Raw genomic sequence first — 6,000 nt, 5'->3', positions numbered from 1 at the left:
AACAACCACAGCTGCTCCAACTACAACAACTACAGTGGCTCCAACATCAACAACCATAGCAGCTCCAACAACAACCACCACAGCGGCTCCAACTACAACAACCACAGCGGCTCCAACAACAACCACTACCGCTGCCCCAACAACAACAACTACAGCTGCCCCAACAACAACAACTACAGCTGCCCCAACAACAACAACAACAGCTGCCCCAACTACAACAACCACAGCTGCTCCATCAACAACTACCACAGTGGCTCCAACAACAACAACCACAGCAACTCCAACAACAACCACTACCGCTGCCCCAACAACAACAACCACAGCTGTTCCAACAACAACAACCACAGCTGCACGAACAACAACCCCAGCTGCTCCAACTACAACAACCACAGCTGCCCCAACAACAACAACCACAGTTGCCCGAACAACAACAACCACAGCTGCCCCAACAACAACAACCACAGCTGCACGAACAACAACCACAGCTGCTCCAACTACAACAACCACAGCTGACCAAACAACAACAACCACAGTGGCGCCAACAACAATCACTACCTCTGCCCCGACAGCAACAACAGCTTCCCCAATTACAACAACTACAGCTGCTCCAACAACTGCCACAGTGGTTCCAACAACAACAACAACCACTAATGCTGCCCCGACAAGAACAACCACATTTGCTTCAACTACAACAACCACAGTGGCCCCAACAACAACAACCACACCTGCTGCAACTACAACAATCACAGCTGCCGCAACAACAACAACCACAGCGGCTCCAACAACAACAACAACAACAACAACAACTACTGCTACTCCAACTACAACAAATACAGCTGCCCCGACAACAATAACCACAGCTGCCCTGACAACAACTACCACAGCTGCTCCAACAACAACTACCACAGCTGCTCCAACTACAACAACCACAGCTGCTCCAACTACAACAACTACCACAGCTGCTCCAACTACAACAACGACAGCAGCTCCAACAACAACCACAGCTGCACCAACAACAACAACCACAGCTGCTCCAACTACAACTACCACAGCTTCTCCATCTACAACAACCACAGCTGCTCCAACTACAACAACTACAGTACCTCCAACAACAACAACCACAGCAGCTCCAACAACAAGTAGCACAGCTGCTCCAACTACAACAACCACAGCGGCTCCAACAACAACCACTACCACTGCCCCAACAACAACTACAGCTGCCCCAACAACAACAACAACAGCTGCCCCAACTACAACAACCACAGCTGCTCCAACAACAACTACCACAGTGGCTCCAACAACAACAACCACAGCTGCCCCAACTACAACAACCACAGCTGCCCCAACAATAACAACCACAGTGGCTCCGACAACATCAACCACAGCTGCTCCGACTACAACAACTACAGCTGCCCCGACAACAACAACCACAGCTGCCCCAACAACAACAACCACAGTGGCCCCAACAACAACAACCACAGCTGCTCCAACTACAACAACCACAGCTTCTCCAACTACAACAACCACAGCTGCTCCAACTACAATAACTACAGTGCCTCCAACAACAACAACCACAGCAGCTCCAACAACAAGTAGCACAGCTGCACCAACTACAACAACCACAGCGGCTCCAACAACAACCACTACCGCTGCCCCAACAACAACAACTACAGCTGCCCCAACAACAACAACAACAACAACAGCTGCCCAAACTACAACAACCACAGCTGCTCCAACAACAACTACCACAGTGGCTCCAACAACAACAACCACAGTGGCCCCAACAACAACAACCACAGCTGCTCCAACTACAACAACCACAGCGGCTCCAACAACAACCACTACAGCTACCCCATCTACAACAACCACAGCTGCCCCAACAATAACAACCACAGTGGCTCCGACAACAACAACCACAGCTGCTCCAACTACAACAACCACAGCTTCTCCAACTACAACAACCACAGCTGCTCCAACTACAATAACTACAGTGCCTCCAACAACAACAACCACAGCAGCTCCAACAACAAGTAGCACAGCTGCACCAACTACAACAACCACAGCGGCTCCAACAACAACCACTACCGCTGCCCCAACAACAACAACTACAGCTGCCCCAACAACAACAACAACAACAGCTGCCCAAACTACAACAACCACAGCTGCTCCAACAACAACTACCACAGTGGCTCCAACAACAACAACCACAGTGGCCCCAACAACAACAACCACAGCTGCTCCAACTACAACAACCACAGCGGCTCCAACAACAACCACTACAGCTACCCCAACTACAACAACCACAGCTGCCCCAACAACAACAACGACAGTGGCTCCGACAACAACAACCACAGCTGCTCTGACTACAACAAACACAGCTGCCCCAACAACAACAACCACAGTGGCTCCAACAACAACTACCACAGCTGCTCCAACTACAACAACGACAGCAGCTCCAACAACAACCACAGCCGCACCAACAACAACAACCACAGCTGCTCCAACTACAACAACCACAGCTTCTCCATCTACAACAGCCACAGCTGCTCCAACTACAACAACTACAGTACCTCCAACAACAACAACCACAGCAGCTCCAACAACAAGTAGCACAGCTGCTCCAACTACAACAACCACAGCGGCTCCAACAACAACCACTACCACTGCCCCAACAACAACTACAGCTGCCCCAACAACAACAACAACAGCTGCCCCAACTACAACAACCACAGCTGCTCCAACAACAACTACCACAGTGGCTCCAACAACAACAACCACAGCTGCCCCAACTACAACAACCACAGCTGCCCCAACAATAACAACCACAGTGGCTCCGACAACAACAACCACAGCTGCTCCGACTACAACAACTACAGCTGCCCCGACAACAACAACTACAGCTGCCCCAACAACAACAACCACAGCTGCCCCAACAACAACAACCACAGTGGCCCCAACAACAACAACCACAGCTGCTCCAACTACAACAACCACAGCTGCTCCAACTACAATAACTACAGTGCCTCCAACAACAACAACCACAGCAGCTCCAACAACAAGTAGCACAGCTGCACCAACTACAAAAACCACAGCGGCTCCAACAACAACCACTACCGCTGCCCCAACAACAACAACTACAGCTGCCCCAACAACAACAACAACAGCTGCCCAAACTACAACAACCACAGCTGCTCCAACAACAACTACCACAGTGGCTCCAACAACAACAACCACAGTGGCCCCAACAACAACAACCACAGCTACCCCAACTACAACAACCACAGCTGCCCCAACAACAACAACGACAGTGGCTCCGACAACAACAACCACAGCTGCTCTGACTACAACAAACACAGCTGCCCCAACAACAACAACCACAGTGGCTCCAACAACAACTACCACAGCTGCTTCAACTACAACAACCACAGTGGCACCAAGAACAACCTCTACCGCTGCCCCAACAACAACAACCACAGCTGCTCCAACTACAACAACTACAGTGGCTCCAACATCAACAACCACAGCAGCTCCAACAACAAAAACCACAGCGGCTCCAACTACAACAATCACAGCGGCTCCAACAACAACCACTACCGCTGCCCCAACAACAACAACTACAGCTGCCCCAACAACAACAACAACAGCTGCCCCAACTACAACAACCACAGCTGCTCCATCAACAACTACCACAGTGGCTCCAACAACAACAACCACAGCGGCTCCAACAACAACCACTATCGCTGCCCCAACAACAACAACCACAGCTGCCCCAACAACAACAACCACAGCTGCACGAACAACAACAACCACAGTGGCTCCAACAACAACCACTACCGCTGCCCCAACAACAACAACTACAGCTGCCCCAACAATAACAACAACAGCTGCCCCAACTACAACAACCACAGCTGCTCCATCAACAACTACCACAGTGGCTCCAACAACAACAACAACAGCGGCTCCAACAACAACCACTACCGCTGCCCCAACAACAACAGCCACAGCTGCCCCAACAACAACAACCACAGCTGTTCCAACAACAACAACCACAGCTGCACGAACAACAACCACAGCTCGCCCAACAACAACAACCACAGTGGCTCCAACAACAACACCTACCGCTGCCTCAACTACAACGCCAGCTGCTACAACTACTGCTACCACAGCTACCCCTACAACTACTACCCCAGCTGCCCCAACAACAACAACAGTTGCTCCAACTACAGCAAGCACAGCTGCCCCAACAACGACAGCCACAGCAGCTCCAACAACAATGACTACCGCTGCTCCAACTACAACTACAGCTGCTCCAACTACAACATCCACAGTGGCTCCAACAACAACCTCTACCACTGCCCCAACAACAACAACCACAGCTGCTCCAACTACAACAACTACAGTGGCTCCAACATCAACAACCATAGCAGCTCCAACAACAACCACCACAGCGGCTCCAACTACAACAACCACAGCGGCTCCAACAACAACCACTACCGCTGCCCCAACAACAACAACTACAGCTGCCCCAACAACAACAACTACAGCTGCCCCAACAACAACAACAACAGCTGCCCCAACTACAACAACCACAGCTGCTCCATCAACAACTACCACAGTGGCTCCAACAACAACAACCACAGCAACTCCAACAACAACCACTACCGCTGCCCCAACAACAACAACCACAGCTGTTCCAACAACAACAACCACAGCTGCACGAACAACAACCCCAGCTGCTCCAACTACAACAACCACAGCTGCCCCAACAACAACAACCACAGTTGCCCGAACAACAACAACCACAGCTGCCCCAACAACAACAACCACAGCTGCACGAACAACAACCACAGCTGCTCCAACTACAACAACCACAGCTGACCAAACAACAACAACCACAGTGGCGCCAACAACAATCACTACCTCTGCCCCGACAGCAACAACAGCTTCCCCAATTACAACAACTACAGCTGCTCCAACAACTGCCACAGTGGTTCCAACAACAACAACAACCACTAATGCTGCCCCGACAAGAACAACCACATTTGCTTCAACTACAACAACCACAGTGGCCCCAACAACAACAACCACACCTGCTGCAACTACAACAATCACAGCTGCCGCAACAACAACAACCACAGCGGCTCCAACAACAACAACAACAACAACAACAACAACTACTGCTACTCCAACTACAACAAATACAGCTGCCCCGACAACAATAACCACAGCTGCCCTGACAACAACTACCACAGCTGCTCCAACAACAACTACCACAGCTGCTCCAACTACAACAACCACAGCTGCTCCAACTACAACAACTACCACAGCTGCTCCAACTACAACAACGACAGCAGCTCCAACAACAACCACAGCTGCACCAACAACAACAACCACAGCTGCTCCAACTACAACTACCACAGCTTCTCCATCTACAACAACCACAGCTGCTCCAACTACAACAACTACAGTACCTCCAACAACAACAACCACAGCAGCTCCAACAACAAGTAGCACAGCTGCTCCAACTACAACAACCACAGCGGCTCCAACAACAACCACTACCACTGCCCCAACAACAACTACAGCTGCCCCAACAACAACAACAACAGCTGCCCCAACTACAACAACCACAGCTGCTCCAACAACAACTACCACAGTGGCTCCAACAACAACAACCACAGCTGCCCCAACTACAACAACCACAGCTGCCCCAACAATAACAACCACAGTGGCTCCGACAACATCAACCACAGCTGCTCCGACTACAACAACTACAGCTGCCCCGACAACAACAACCACAGCTGCCCCAACAACAACAACCACAGTGGCCCCAACAACAACAACCACAGCTGCTCCAACTACAACAACCACAGCTTCTCCAACTACAACAACCACAGCTGCTCCAACTACAATAACTACAGTGCCTCCAACAACAACAACCACAGCAGCTCCAACAACAAGTAGCACAGCTGCACCAACTACAACAACCACAGCGGCTCC

The sequence above is a fragment of the Pagrus pagrus genome (genome assembly GCF_965226575.1).
Source record: "Pagrus pagrus genome assembly, chromosome: 22".
NCBI lineage: Eukaryota > Metazoa > Chordata > Actinopteri > Spariformes > Sparidae > Pagrus > Pagrus pagrus.
This window is presented reverse-complemented; position numbering follows the sequence as displayed.